This window comes from Schistocerca piceifrons, chromosome 6, assembly GCF_021461385.2.
Source record: "Schistocerca piceifrons isolate TAMUIC-IGC-003096 chromosome 6, iqSchPice1.1, whole genome shotgun sequence".
NCBI lineage: Eukaryota > Metazoa > Arthropoda > Insecta > Orthoptera > Acrididae > Schistocerca > Schistocerca piceifrons.
In genome coordinates this window covers 328019337-328036511 of record NC_060143.1, presented here as the reverse complement: position 1 = coordinate 328036511, position 17175 = coordinate 328019337, and positions in this window count along the sequence as shown.

The following is a 17175-nucleotide window of genomic DNA, read 5'->3' as shown; positions in this document are numbered from 1 at the left end:
AAAAATATTGTGTGTCAGTTTAGTGTTGACCAGCATAAGTAAAGAGCGAAATGTCTGCATACGTTCAGTTGTGCTCAGCTGTTTGAAAATCAAATAACGTAAGGGGTTAATCAGCACAATCATTCATAATTTTTTCTAATTGGAGGTTTCAGTATTTATTCCATGAGTCCAATTCCTCCTTCCCCTGTGGCCAAGCGGTTCTAGGCGCTTCGGTCTGGAACCGCGCGACCACTACAGTCGCAGGTTCGAATCCTGCCTCGGGCATGGATGTGTGTGATGTCCTTAGGTTATTTAGATTTAAGTAGTTCTAAGTTCAATGTGACTGACGACCCCAGAAGTGAAGTCCCGTAGTGCTCAGAGCCATTTGAACCTCCTTCCCCCCTATTTTTCCATCCTCTCCGCCTTCCTCTTTGTCCATCTCCACCTCCCCCACTGTCTGTCCCTCTACTCCTCCCCCATATCTGCGTCCATATCCCGTTCCCCTTCTTTGTGGGTTGATCTGCTCCTCCTCCTCCTCCTCCTCCTCCTCCTTTCTTGTCTACGTTATCACCCCCCCCCCCCCCAAATAGAGGTCGCTGGTTCTTATCACCACAGCGTTTCTTACGTTTATTTAATGGAAATACATCCACGAACTGAGCGACGACTTTTCCCGCATATGCATTTGTCAAACATATTTAACAAAATGAGAATTTCACTCTGCAGCGGAGTGTGCGCTGATATGAAACTTCCTGGCAGATTAGAACTGTGTGCCGGACCGAGACTCGAACTCGGGACCTTTGTCTATTGCGTGCAAGTGCTCTACCATCTGAGCTACCCAGGCACGACTCACGCCCTGTCCTGACAGCTTCACTTCTGCGAGTACCTCGTCGTGTTTGGGTAGCTCAGATAGTAGAGCACTTATCCTATCAAGCGATTTGCAGCAACAGATCACCGTGTCGGGCAGCAGCAACTATACACATTTTTTCGCATTAAGATAGAGCATATTGTCTTAAATTTTACTTCAAGCCTCCTCCTCCCCCCCCCCCCCCCCCCCCTCACAAGTATTTTGGCTGGAAATGTCAACGATGCAATATTCCGCCCTTACGTAAATAGTTTTAAAAATATAAAGAAACTGACAAGTCTGAGTAAAAGAAGCGTTATGCAGGTTCCGTACAAAGTGAATTCTGTTCATATACAGCTTTTGATCAGTGCGATTGCCACTATCTTTTGATTTCGTTGTCTTACAAGTCTAAAATTTGTCGACCGGCAGATGACCGTAGCCCTTAGTATTTAACAAATTTTACTTTGATACTACTTCCTGTTCTTAAGAAAAAGTGATCTTAAGAGACGGATAGATAGACGAAGAAGAAAGTGGTCTTATAAGAGCAGCGGTTTTTAGCGATCGAGGTACTGAATCCTTAAAAAAAAGAACACCTACGTTTGAAATGTGAAGATTACAAGTGTCTCCAAAGTTTATGAAAGGATGAATTTTGTTGGCGTTAACATAAGATATTAAAGCTATTCATTTTTTATAGATTCACTCTAAAATCTAAGAATTAAAAGGTAATCCGTACATACTATAAAAATGGATGTACATATACCCTTATATTTATGTATGTATGTACCACATCTCCTCCTAAACCATTAGACTGGTTTCAATCAAACTTGGTACACATATCATTTACTGCCTGGAAAGAACCACAGTTGAGGTAAAAACAACTTTCCTATCAAATGGCTGGGGATGGGGGCGAAAGAAGAGTCTTGCTCACGACGCGAGAATAGCCATGATTTCGTCATCCATTATTTTAGAAGAGAGTGCCTAGTGACTTCCATCAGAGCTCACACATAGTTTCAAACCTTTATAACACTTTTTTTGCTGACAACCCCTCAAAGTGGTGAAAGGATAAAAGATTATCCTTTACTACATTTTCGCTGTTCCTCCAGTAAAACTGCTACATGAAGATTGACGTTTTAATTTATTACTTCTTTACCGTTAACTATGTTCACGATCATTTTCCAGGCGGTATTCATATACACCTTTGAATGTACCAGTAAAATTATAGTACTGAATGACAGATAGTTAAACAATAATGACGTCATAAACACTGAGTTGAGTGAAAAATTGACGCATTACGAATGACGTTTTAATTTATTGTTTGTTTACTACTAGTTTTAATCACAACACGTTCCACGGATAGTAACCACAAATATTTCTGAATTTACCTGCTAACATATATCATTGTACGACAGATAATTCAGGAGATATAAGGTCATTCACTGAGATGCCTGGAAAGCTGTGAAATCATACTTCACGTTCGAAATTATTACTTTTCTGCTACTAACTATTCACAACACTTTTCGCAGATGGTATCCGCATTTGGCACTGGAACATAAATGCGACATCGCATCATTGTACAGCATTTATTTCAGGAGACACGACGTCGTAAACATGAAGCTGCATGAATATGAAACCGCAGGGAGAAATTGGCTAGAGATACAGCTGAAAGATGTGTAAAAATTCGTGTAAAATACATTAAAATTACGTGAAATATATTTGAAATGGGCAGAGAGGATGGAGGGGAAGAGACGGACAGAGAAAGGAAAGAGGAGAAGTTGGACAGAGACAGGGGAGTAACATGTAGGCAGAGAGAGAAGGAACGAGAAGTTGGACGGAAAGAGGAGGAGGAAACGGATACAGAAAGAGAAGAGGAGAATATGGACAGAGAGAGGAAAGAGGCGGTGATGAACAGGGAGAGGAAGTGGAGGAGGAGAAGGAGTAGGAGGAAAACATGACCAGAGAGAGGGGGCAGAACGCGATCGGTTGATGGAGGGTGAAAGATAAAACGGACAGGTAGAGGGGGAAGGATGAGGTAAAACGCTCTGCAGAAATTTTGAAGTATTTTTTAAAATAGCAGCAGTGCACTTTCACCATTGGGTAGAAACTGTAAAGATTAATGTAGGTGTTACTGTATAAAGTGGCAAGACAGAAAGCGACTACAAGTCTGATCGGTTCAAAAGAGGAAGGTAGGAGATTAATAGGGAAGGGGAGTTTACGATTGAATGGGATTAGTTAGGAAGAGTTACAGTTAGGCGAGTGGATGTCACTGTCTAGCAGAGCGAGATTTCGTTCATTAAATTCAATACCGCTTACATCAAACTTCCAGTGGCAAACGAAGTATGCACCGAAGATGTATCAAATTTTCTTGTGCCAAATAATAAACGTATAAAGGAGTTATAGGAATTAAACATTAAAGATTAGAAACTTTATGTGGATAACTGTATTGGAATACATCTAAAGGCAGATTTAAAAAATTAAAAAAAAGTGTGCAGCGTATATATATTAGAAGTAGCCAGACTATTACGTCAAAATTATACTGTGTTGTACGTATACTCGTACCTGTCAAGTGCCCGAAAGGCACATAACACGGAGACAATATAGCAGATTTCTTTAATGAATAGAAACATGAATTCGTACTGTCTCAGTCTAAGTAAAACTCTAAAAATATCATGTCATACTTTGATGGTTAATCTATACACATAAATGCATTTTTAATGAGTTTTCACCTCTAAATTAACGCGAAAATAAAAGTAACGGCTGCCATTTGAACCATGTATGTCCTTTCTGCCTGTACTAGTCTGCGCACTGGTAAGAAAATGTTCTTCAAAAAATTTCCACAACTTTGCACCTACGATAATTTCAATGTTTCGACACACACATTTATGCGAATAACTTTATTACCTGTATGAACAGAACGAAATCAATCCGTAGAAGCTCCCTGATATACATACTTGAATGTAATCTCTTATCGTCGAATTAACAGTGCTCATAAAATAGTACCAGAAACTAATGTTTTAGTAAAATATAAAATAAGTAGTATTCACTGACATTCAGTAGCCATGAGACGATATCGTTACCCTGGATGGCATTCACTAGATATCACCAAATTTTAATTACGTTTGATCTTTATTTATCAAATGAATATTATCTTCATTTTCATTTAACAGCCAGTAAAATAATGTAGCTAACAGAAAAAAGCATATGTATCTGTTTCCCGTGTGGACTATCCATGTCAGACCATCCTTATTTGGGTTTTCCGTGATTTCTCTAAATCGCTTCTGACATATTCCGGGATGGTTACTTTGAAAGGGCATAACAGACTTCCTTCCCCGTTCTTCTCTAATCCGATGGGTCCCATGACCTCGCTATTTGGTCTCCCCCCCCCCCCCCCCCCCACCACCCAGTCAACTTATCAGTATGGACTATTAGCGAGAGATCAGGGAGGAAGGAGGTGGGGGGAGAGAGAGTTCAAAGTACACGATTAAACAGATTTGTTTTAGTGTGTAAAATTCTAAAACTACGCTAGCCTACATTCGTTATAATTTGCTGTGTTAGTATTTAGTAACGAACGGTAATAGTGCTAGTTACTTCATGACTGATCGTACACATTATTTGTCCAGTACATATCTCTTTTCTTCGATGGACAGAATTGTATGAAGACTTACACAGCATATGTCACTCAAATACGATTATCGAGACATTGCTCGACGTTCATTTCAAAGAGTTAGGGTATAGAACCTAGCGTTTGAACGTTTTTGGGGTTTGGTGGATACGAGTGTAATCACTTCAAAAGCTGCGACATAATCGCAAATAAAAATGGCGATCCAGAGAGTGTTTTTCATTCCAGTCTAAGAGGAAAAAAAGTGGTTCTCAGACCACCGACTTCTGTCATTTGTCAGCGGTTTGTGACATATCCTAATGGAATAGAATCATATGTTTCAAATTGTGAAGTTTTTAGACTCGTGTCCTCCTTTTATTTGAAGATGTTGACCACTGACCAAAATAGATAGCGCGAGGAAAGTTCTTTTGCGATCATTGTCTGGAATAAAAGTAAAAATTTCGAAGTGTAATTATTTGCGGTGGCTGCCACCTCCAGTTCTCTGTCTGAGACACAAGCGATGCTCGTGGCGTACGGCAGGGGGGCGCGGGCGGTGGCGGAACTGGGCAGAGGCAATCATCTGCGCTATCTAGCCGATCGAACTGTTTGACAGCCGCAAACGCGGCCTCCCGTTTCTGTTGACAACCGTATGAGAGCACTGCATTTCGACACACTCGCTATCCCATTCCTAAAGGAAGGGTACGAAGTCTGGCACAAAGCGCTCCAGAACATTCCTCTCCCCGTCAGGGGTAGTTATAAACACTGCCGCTGGAAGCTCATAATGCTCTGTCAAGTATTTACTCGAACCGGATATCGCAAGGGCAATACAATGCCACCGTTACGTCCTCCCCAAATCGGCGATGTCGCCCACTAAGATTCATGTTAAAATAAACTTAGATAAAGGATTTCAGCTACTGTTCCCCCATCGTCTCTTGTCCAGTCAACAGAGGAGTTTTACAATGTCATTGTCAAGAGCCAGGTACAAAATTATAGGCGCGGAGGCGATTATATAATCTAACCCGCTCAAAGTAACGGTCGTAACGCTAGCTAGTATGACGACAGACCATACTCATTTCTGTTATTTGGCGTATGGCGTATGGCGTAGTGCATCACGTGAATTAAATGGCAATATTGTATAACTTAATCATTAAGTGTGCATCCAAAACATACTGGTCAAATGAAAAGAAAAATAACAGATAAAAACATATGTTAAACATGTAACACCGCGAATTATACTGAAACACTACAGCCGGATGTCCATATTGCTTTTACATGCTACCGCCTTTTCGGTTGCGTGCAGGAATTCCAACGGGTCACCAGAAAAGGCTGGGAAAGACCAGTCTCCAACTATATGTTTTTTTAATGGCAGCTTCACAGTCACACTTGGTGGAAGCCATTTTCTCCTGTCGATGCAGCGAGTCTACACATCTACTAGAGTTTATTTAAGTGGTAGACCAGATTTTGCAAGGCTTGTGCAATTCGGATGGTGTGATATTCAAGCAAGGTATATTAAAAAGGTAGGGGGGTGGTGTTTCGCCCACTCTTATTTCCAGCTTTCAATTAGGCTCGATCCATTTTCATCCAGAATTGTTGCACTCTTTAAGAGTGGGTGTCTAGAGCGCAGTATGCTTCTCTCACTATCTGGGACGTCTTGCTGCAGTTGTGGAAGAGGATTTATAGAAGATGTTTTTGAGTTTTCCACTGAGTCATTTCCCTATTCGAAGATGAGGGAGAGCTACACACATCCAAAAAAGTTTTGCATCATCCCTGTTCCCAGAACTCCTGAAGATAGACGTTGACTGTCGATATTCTACCACAGACACAGTCCCTTGGACCGTTCAGAGATGTCACTAAACCTACCCAAAGATGTAAACAACCATGCATGAGCAACGTCAATTAGACGGAGGAGGTCCGACAGTCGATCAGTTCGTCAATCCACCAGGAAGGAGGTACAAGGCTCTTGTTGTCTGTAGTTCAACCTTGCCTAGGCAGTCACTACTGCGGTTCGATCGCGCCCGCATTGTTACTTTGTGCCAGGAGGGGCTCTCAACAAGGGGAGTGTCCAGGCGTCTCAGAGTGAACCAAAGCGATGTTGTTCGGACATGGAAGAGGTACAGAGAGACAGGAACTGTCGACGAAATGCCTCGCTCAAGCCGCCCAAGGGCTACTATTGCAGTGGATGACCGCTACCTACGGATTATGACCAGGAGGAAACCTGTCAGCAACACCAACATGTTGAATAACGCTTTTCTTGCAGCCACAGGACGTCGTGTTACGACTCAAACTGTGCGCAATGGGCTGCATGATGCGCAACTTCATTCCCGACGTCCATGGCGATGTCCATCTTTGCAAGCACGACACCTTGCAACGCGGTGCAGATGGGGCCAACAACATGCCGAATAGACCGCTCAGGATTGGCATCACTTTCTCTTCACCGATGAGTGTCGCTTATGCCTTCAACCAGACAAGTGTTTGGAGGCAACTCGGTCAGGCCTTAGACACACTGTCCAGCGAGTGCAGCAAGGTGGAGCTTCCGTGCTGATTTGAAACGGCATTATGTGGGACCGGCGTACGTCGCTGGTGGTCATGGAAGGTGCCGTAACAACTGTGCGAAACGAGAATGCCATCCTCAGACCGACAGTGAAACCATATCGGCAGCATTTTGGCGTGGGATTCGTCTTCATAGACGACCAATTCGCGCTCCCATCGTGCACATCTTCTGAATGACATCCTTCTGGATAACGACATCGCTCGACTAGAGTGGCCAGCATTGTCTCCAGACATGAACCCAATCGAACATGCCTGGAATAGATTGAAAAGGGCTGTTTATGGAGGACGTGACCAACCCACCACTCTGAGGGATCTACTCGGGATCGCCGTTGAAGAGTGAGACAGTCGGGACCAACAGTGCCTTGATGAACTTGTGGATAGTATGCCACGACGAATACAGACATGTATGAGTGTAAGAGGACGTGCTAATGGGTATTTGAGGAACCTTTGTGCACAGCAATCTGGACCACCACCTCTGAAGGTCTCGCTGTGTAGTGGTACAACATGCAATGTGTGGTTTTCATGAGCAATAAAAAGGGCTGAAATTTTCTGTACCGGTTCCGGAACTCTCGGAACCGACGTGATGCAAAACCTTTTTGATATGTGTATATTGATTAGAGCAGCTAATTTGTTGGGTACATCTATGTAGTGCCTGTTACAAGTCGCACAGTTTGATTTAGTAGGACATCAATGTGAATAATGTGAATACTGTTGAGCCTAAGCGGCGCTCAGTACTCTGCTGCCGGCTAGACTAGGCCTAAAGCTGAATTTCGTAGCTTGGCACTTGAAAACCCCCATTAAGTGACAGTAGCTTTGGGCAATATGGTGTTGCGATACCTAAGTTTGATAGTTCCATTTTAAGAGACGATTCTGGAAACTCAGCATTCCATGCAAGGTGACACTGAGACAGTAGTTTGTTCTTAAAGTAAATACTGACTTCTTTGTTGGCTAACTTGTTGCTGAGGTGGAATGCAGAGGCTTCTGTTTTTGTGTACCGAAGGCAAAAGGATTTAGCAATAGCCTTCAGATCTTTCGTCAAGACGTAAACAGCTATCTCTGTATCATTACTGTGGGGTCCTGCCCACTCGTCTCGTAAAGTGTGACTAAAGGATGCTGCGTTCTCGGGATACTATATATTAGTTCAAGCAAATGACGTTAATAATTTTTATTGTAATAAAGATAATAAACGATAATTAAATTTGTGTTATAAGAGCGTGTCATAAGCGATGGGTGACATGCAAGCAACTAATGTTCTCTGTCATAGACAATGTCCATGTAAGCAATGGATCTGGGTCACTAATAACTGCTGTCGTAGTGCTCTCCCCTAAGTCGTGGTTTCTACCCTCCGGGTCTGCTACTCTCGGTCTAGTACTATGCATCCGAGGCTGGCAGCAGCGGCCCTTATATTCTCATCCTGTAGAGGCCGCTCCTGTCGTGGTGCGGTCGTAAGCGAGCAACTGGCTGACGTCATCTCACAGCCTTCTCTGCTCTAGCGTCCTTCATCTTCGTGTTACACCGGAACGGTTACAATGTAGTCCCAGCGCCAAATCATCTGCACATCCAAACTTCTGTGAGGTGGTTTTCAACATACCAGCTATATAGACGGCTGAATAAATGGGGAGCCAGGACAAGATAAAATATGTCATGAATACCAATGATGTGTGTCCCACTGATGTCGAATTTAGATTTCCAGTTTTCTGCGAATAATCTACTTAGTAATTACTCTTTCTGATCATTCCTTCCGGCTAACCTCGAATGTTCACTGGCATTTCATCCGTATTGACTCTGCCCATACCATAAGGGTTATATTCCTATTTGTCTTCTATACATATGACAGGGTTCACCATAGTCGTGCACAAAAACTTTAGCCTCAGTGGCGCTATTCTATGCCCACATACACCGTCGTAGTAGCAGTGTGCGGAATGCATAGATCGAAAAATTAGATTAAAAGACGGTTTGAGACGAGAACTGTTTCTCATTTCCATTAAAACATAAACAAGAAACGAATGTATTGCCTTCTGTATGCTGTCTCCGGTTCTTTGGCCGATGTTTGTTTAACGACTTTGTCAAAGTATGGCCAGCGCGAGTAGTTGGCAATGTCAAACTGCATTCAACTGCTCGGGCCCTCAAATTCTACGTATGTTGTACCGAAATCTGGGGTCGGTAGTGACGAGGGAAAAGCCCTCAGATGTTAGCGTGATAGTTGCATAGCATTATAGGCCTCGATGGAAACTAAAGTTCTCCATCGGCAATGCAGAACATTTTTGTCCAAGCATTATGAAGAAGTGATTGCAAAAATTATTACCCGAAACCAAAAAAATATGAGCGTGTAGCGCACTAAATTTTAAACAGACTTTCTTTGTCATGAAACTCCATGGAAGATGGCGAACATGGGCAAAAGATTCCCCAAAGTTGCCAAAAAGGTTTTTCATAAATGAGCTATAAACTGTGTGTCCAACAGAATAATGGCGAAGGAGAAAGTTGTAGTTCTTAAAAAGATCTAGCGATTCCTTTTTTGTAAGTACTGACGTTTCAGGATATATTGAAAAACCTTTAAAAGTCGGATTCACTATAACTCGTAGAAATTCTCGTTCACATAGCTGCCATTCACTGTAAGCATAGCCACCGGTAAGTCAAAAAAAGTACTTCTTTGAAAAACTGAAAAGAAAATATTAAGTATTTTTGGAGATACACGGGTTTTTAGAAGAAAAGTCGCTCTCTGTAACAGGACAAATATTCTCAGCAGGTGTCTCTACAGTATTTTAGACGTATTTTCTTCACAAAGGGTTTTGTTGTCATGCTGTAAAATAAGTTTTACGATTTTGTTAATTGTAAAGATCAAAAAATTACTACAAAAATCTACACTTTGTTCGGCGTATGTTTTTATTATTTATTTTTTTGCTGCCCATCTCAAACTTTTTTTTTGAAAATAACTTTTAAAGAAAAAACTTCTGACTTTTTTCACGAATTTGAAAATAAAAGATGGCTTCTGCGACTCTCTGTAGCTGAGATAAATTTTTTTAAGTAGTGGATGCAATCAACATTTTACAGTCACTTGTGTTGTGGAGGTTGATACTGAATACCAGGTTACGTTTAACTGATTTTCAGTATTAGTAATTGAGCAGTGAAGTGAAGCTTGCATCGGTTGAAGTGGACGGCACAGTGGGGAAACCGGCGCGCGCTCGCTCTGAAGGGTGATTCTAAACATCTCGTAATTGCGTGATCTTCGAAATCTCGGCTTCTGAACCACTTGCAAAAATCCATTCCTATTTACCTTGGGATAACTTGTTTCTTTAAAAGGGATTTTCATTCAAAAAATTTAGGTACTTTATTAAAAAATCTGGCACAACAAAACTGCAAGGTTTTTGAAGTCATTCTTTGAGCCTTACAATTAGTTCATAGCACGGTAATACAACCTTTAGCGAAGAAAATAGCCTAAATCGGCTACTGTAGCGCCATCCGCTCAAAAGATCTAGCTAATAATCGAGAGCGTCAGTGATGACGCGTAATAGTGAAGCAGATTTGAACGGGTTTTTCGACATATTTCGAAACATAAGAAGGCAGTCGGTACTTAAAAAAAAGCAACGGACCGATCTGTTTAAGCCCGACAACTCTCTCCTTTAATATTTTTCTACCGCAGTTATAGTTGTTTTTATTTATTTAAGAAAAGAGTATTTTCTAACTTTTTCGGATTTTGTAGGTATGTGCACCATCGTGGATTGAGTTTCACGAAAAGGAAATTCGAATTAAAATATAATTTTCTACACGATCTTATTTTTTTGTTGACAGGTAATAATTTTTGCTTTTTTATCATAGGCCTTTACAGATTGCTTCGACCATTTCGCAACGACAGCAGCTCGCGCTGGCGAAACATCGGGACGATCGTTAAACGTCAACTTGAGAAACCGAGAAACAAGTTAAGAGTCAGACGCAGGGCGCGAACAAGTGGGAACGATGCCTCAAAAATTTTGTAATAAGATACTGTTTCTAAGTTCATTTAGACCTGAGCTTCAGATAAAAACTTTTTCAAGATTTTGCTCAATGAACTTGTGCGAAATTGTGTCAGTCCGTCAAGGTACGGGAAAGACCAGTTGTTGATGTGAGACACAATGAAGGCGTCTTAAAATGTCGGATATTACGACCGTGTTGTAATGGTAGAGGCTTATTGAAAAATACAACACAAAATTAGCTGTTTACATTTCTTTCACATGTTACAGAACAACCATATGGCTACCTAAGATCATATCTTCAGGTATTATTAGCCAGCCTTTTTGACACCAGTACTTCAGAACACAAACATCGCACGTATCGGACAAAGAGCAGAGGTCTCCTCCACCAACTGACAGAGAAATGAAGTGAAAGTGAGGTTAGTAATAAGTTTTCTGTAGGAGATGTTTCACAATGTGCCGCAGGAACGAGTGAGACGCGAACATCTCTTTTGTGCAGGAAACTTTTTCAATCTCCTGTACGTGATCCGCAGTGAATCAGTACCTCTGCCGAAGTTTTCGTTATTTCTCAGTCTGAGTATTTCTGATGAAGTCGTCAATTTAGTCTTCGCTGCTGTCGGAGAAGAACATTCTTTCGCCATGGAAAGCTGCCGTTACACATTTTTGTTGTTGAGCTGTTAGTCATCTGACTGGTTTGATGTGGCCCACAAGAAACGCTTTATCTCAGAGTAGATCTTGCACCGTACGTCCTCAGTTATTTGATGGATGTTTTGTAATTTCTGTCTTGCCCTACAGTCTTTACCGTCAACAGCTGTTGCTCTAACACAAGTCGTATCATCCTGTCCTTTATTCTTGTAAATGTTTTCTGCATGTTCCATTGTCCGTGATTCTGCTGAGGATTTTCTAATGCTTTATCTTATCAGTCTACCCGATTTTCAACATTATTCCGTAGCATCACGTGTAACATACTTCGCATCTCTTCTGCTCCAGTTTTCCCTTAGGCCAAGATTCACTATCAAAGAATGCTGTTCTTCAAACATATATCCAACGAAATTTCGTCCTGAAATTCAAGGTAGCAAAATTTCTTAACTTCGTCTACTTCGTGGTCATCAAATTTTTTGTAAACCTTCCACTTTTCCCATTTCTTTTACTTCTCAAAACCTTCTTCGGTTTACTCTCAATCCATACACATGAGACTGATCGTTCATTTCAAAAGACACCCTAATTCTTCTTTTTCATAGAGTATACCAATGTTATCAGTGAGTCTCATCACTGTTAATCTATCACCCTGAATTTTAATCACTTTGTTGAAGCTTTCTTCCATTTCCATCATTGTTTCTTCGAAGTATGGATTGAACAGACGAGGCGACAGACTGCATAAGTGTTTCGCACCCTTTTTAATCCTAGCACTTCTTTTGTTGCCTTCTAGTCTTACTGATCCATCTTGGTTCTTGTATATGTCGTGTCGTACCCATCTATCTCGACAGCTTACCTGTAGTTTTCTCGGACTTTCGAACACCTTGCTCCAGTTTCCATTGATGAACGCCTGTTCTGTGTCGACAGTTCTATTAGCATGCCTTGACTTTTCTCAAGTCTTGCGTCCATTATCAACGTCGGAATTGGCTCTCTGCTGCCTTTACCCTTTGTGAAACCGAACTGACAGTAATCTGACACATCGTCAGCTGTGTTTTCCATTCTTCTGTATTTTATGTTTTCAGCTGGTTGGATGCATGACCTCTTAAGCTGATTGTGCGATGCTTTTCGCACTTGTCGGCTCTTGCTATCTTCGGAATTGTGTGTACTGCTCCTGCGTTACGACAATTGTCGGCACGACGATCAGGTGCGGAAGAACAGAGAGGGCTGTGACACGACGTCAGCCAATAGTACGCAGACTAGAAACACAAGACAAGAGTCTACATGAAGAGAACATAAGGGCCGCGCTACCTATCCGCGGCCGGAGTGAAAGAAAAGTCGTCGTACAAACGCTAAAGCAGTGACTTATGAACTGTATAGCCTTGCTTTCATTGGAATTTTATGTACCGAAGGACATTGATTATTTGCATATCGCCATTTGCTTGCAACACACCTTTGTGAATAAGCATAGTTAAGTATTGTCAATTTAACTTACTGTAATAAACTCCATTACTACAATTTGATTGAACTGTTGTCTAGCGATCTAAGAAAATAGCTTCCTAGGCACCCTATATTAGACGGGTGGGCGGGATACAAAATGGAAGACATTTTCTAGAGAGTCAAATGATGTGTCACCACTCTTACAGATTCTTCATACCACCTTGAATAGCGCTTTGTTATCTTTATTCACACTTCCATCAGTGCTTTGAGAAACTCGGTTTGAATGTTATTTATTTCTGCGACCTGTTTCTTCTTTTATCACGTCATCGGGCAGGTCCTCCCCCTTGTAGAATCTTGTATGTACAATCGACACCCACCTGTTCTCTTTTCTGCAATGAACAGTGTAATTCGCATTGCATTACTAATGTTCTTACTCTTGCTTTTCATTTCAGAGAAACTTTTTTTTTTCTTTTATTTTTTTCTATTATGAATGAGTCCTCCCAACGCTAATTTCTTTTTCAATTTCTTCACACTTATTCTGAAGCCATTTTTCCCTGGCTTTCCTGAACTTCGTGTTTACTTCATTCCTAGGGTATTTGTATTTCTCTGTTTCTATCTATCTCCAGAACATTTTTTGTACGTCTTTCTTTTATCGTTCAGCTGAAGTATTTCCCCTGTTACCGAAAGTTTCAACGCAGTTATCTTCCTTGTGCCTGCGTTTGTCTCTCCAACATCTGTGTTCGTCAGTATTATAGATTTCCACCCCTCTTCTAGTGGTTTGTACTGTGGTATTCCTCATTGCAGATTCATACCCTTATCGAACTACAAACGCATCTCCTCATTTCTCAGTGCTCAGTAACCACTTCAATCCTCACTGGTTCATCCACCTAACCTCACGTCTACCCTTCATCTTATTAAAATGTGATCTGAATCTCTTTGTACTACTGGTGACGCTTTTCAATTCAGTATCTGTTTTCACAATATCTTTATGACCATGAAGTAATCCAGCTGGAATCGTCTAGTGTCTCTGGAAATTTTCCAAGTATATTTCCTCCTTTTGTGGTTCTTGATGGGAGTATCAGCTATTACTAGCTGAAATTTGCGGCAGAGCTCATTTATTCTTTCTCCAATTCTGTTCCTACTACCAAGCCTATATTATCCCTAAGCCTTTCCTCTACGCCTCCCCCTCAACCACGGTCCTACCCCAATGCCTATTAAGTATTCATCTCCCTTTAAATACGTAATTATCCTTTCAGTATCTCTTGATCTTCTCCAAACCATTTCGGCAGGCATACCTTGCTGTAGTACCTTATAAGAACAATCATTTCGCTAAACTGTATACAGTAGCTCATTCTGTGCCCTACTTCGCAATTCGTAATGAATAGTCGGGTTAAACAGTTTTCTCCTGCTGACCACAATCCACATCTTCTTTCCATTTCACTTTATTGTCTCCCCACGAAATCTAGATTGGACCTTTGCATTTCCGTTTTCAGATTCCTTATTTTGCCAGCTATGTTCGAATTTCTGTCGTCAGTGCTCCGGCTAACAGAATGGTATCGCTTCGTTGGTTATTCTATGTTTTTCGCGTAGTCACCTCGCTGTTGGCAGTTGCCTCCCAGAAATCCGAATGGGTAATTAATCAGGAATCTTTGCCAGTGTAGGAATCATCATGACACTTTTTCAATTACAGACGACAAGAACTGTGGATACACATTATATACTTTTAATGCAGTGGTTTCCATTGTCTTCTGTATTCTAATGTCGTTGATCATTGCCGATTCTTACACCTTCTAGGAGCAGCTTCCCTCGTCAAGGGCAAGAAAACGCCCTGAAACTCTTTCCGCTCCTCCGCCCTCTTTGAGAAGGCCATGGCAGAGCAAAGTTAACGTCTTATGCCGGAAGTCTTCGGTCACAGTTTCCCTTATAAAGGGTATAACATAGTTAATGGAGCAAGGGCGTACGTTGAATGTACACGATATTAGATGCAGATACGTTTCAGTAAACATTGGCCGGCGAATGAAGCGTTGACGAGATAATTGCAACTTTGTGGTCACTAGTCACGACTAACGAGAATCTGCGTAAACACCGCAAGCGAGTCCGTAGTATGGCCTTTGTTTACTATTTAGAGACTTTAAGCCACAAACAGAATGAATATGACTTTATAGAACACAGTCACACTGCCATGTTGGTGGTAACATGGAACGTCAATGTAATTAGTATGTGGATATGCATTTCATGTATGGTAGGGCTAACGTCAGTGCACGGGACGCTGCTCTCTTTTATCAAGAAGCATACCATCTCTGAAGTCACCTCAGAGTCGAACGTTTACTGGGGTGCATCAACTCATTCGAGAAACTGGGGAGCGGGTAGACCTACATAAATTACGCCTGAGCTTGAAGACGTTGTACAATCTCCCAGTATATCGATAAGGAAATATGTCACACAGATTTCTGCAAGGAGCTACGGCAGTGTTAGACGAAGAAAACATCGCAATGCAATTTAACCGTACCACATCCCACGAGGTCAGTGACAGGGAGACGGACTTTTCCGCTTTCCTCCTAGACTAACGTTCTGTCAGTGGATACAACAAGAAGCTGTAGGCCACCCTACATTTCACAACGACATTTTATTTACAGACGAAGCAAGCAGGGTTAACTTGCGTATTTATAGCATTTCTCAAGCCTCCAACCCACATGTTTCACATTAGCCTCCATATTAGCTACATTTCTCGTTGAAGCTGTAGTTAGGGGTGCTAAGTGGTTGTCTTATTGCGTCGTACCTTTTACTAAACAAACTCGGTGGGCCACATTATCTTCCGTTCCTGTCACACCGTCTTGGAAGACTGCTTGACGACATACTCCCAGAGCAAAACCAGAGGATGTGGCACATGCATAATGGAAGCCCGGCACATTTTGCTACTGTGGTGAGACGACATCTAATACCAAAGATGGTTTGGGAGATGAGGATCTGCACCGTGGCCTCCATATTTACCCGATCTTAACCCCGAAGTAGTACTGAATGCTTTCTCAGAAAATTGTTTTGAACAATTAGTTCATGAGCCCACTCGAAGCGTAAATGGTTGACCTAGTAGCAACAAATAATTCTGGACAGGCCGGCCGGAGTGGTCGAGCGGTTCTAATCTCTACAGGCTGGAACCGCGCGCCCGCTACGGTCGCAGGTTCGAATTATGCTTCGGGCATGGATGTGTGTGATGTGCTTAGGTTACTTAGATTTAAGTAGTTCTAAGTTCTAGGGGACTGATGACCACAACAGTTAAGTCCCATAGTGCTCAGAGCAAACCAATCCTGGGCAAATAGGGAGTAACATGACTAATACAGGGATTAGCGACCACAAGACAGTTGCTGCTAGACCGAATACTGTAACACCCACTACCAGCAAAAAGAAATGCAAAGTACATCTATTTAAAAAACTGATAAAAATCCTCTTAACACATTTTAAAGAAACAGTCTCAACTCCTTCCGATCTTCCCATGTAAGCGTATAAAAAATGTGGTATGATTTTAGAGAGATAGTATCGACGGCAGTTGAGAGATTAATAAGTGATGGTACTTCTCTCCTATGGTACACTAAACGGGTCTGATCGCTGTTGCAGAAGAAACGAGAGAAGCAAGCTAAATTTAAAAGAACGCAAAATCTCCAAGATTGCCAAAATTTAGCAGAAGTTCGAAATATAGCGCGTACTTCAATGCGAGATGCTTTTAATAATTTCCACAACGAATATCTGTTTCGGAGTCTGGCAGAAAACCCTAAGATATTCTGGTCATACACAAAGCACACCAGTGGCTAGACGTAATCAATATCTTCACTGCGCGATAGCAACTATGAAGTCACTGATGATATTGCCACTAAAGGAGGGTTATTAAACACGTTTTTCCGAAACTCCTTCACCAAAGAAGACCACGTAAATATTCCTGAATTCCAGTCAAGGCTAACTGCCAACATGAGAAACACAGATATCCTGGGTATAGCAAAGCAGCTTATATCACTTAATAAAGGCAAGGTCTCCAGTAGAGATTGTATGCCAGGTTCTTTTCAGAGTATGCTAATACAATAGCTCAGTATTTAGCAATTATATACAACCGCTCGCTCACAGACAGATCCGTACCTAAAGACTGGAAAATTGCTCAAGTCACACCACTACCCAAAAAGGGATGTAGGAGTAATCCGTTG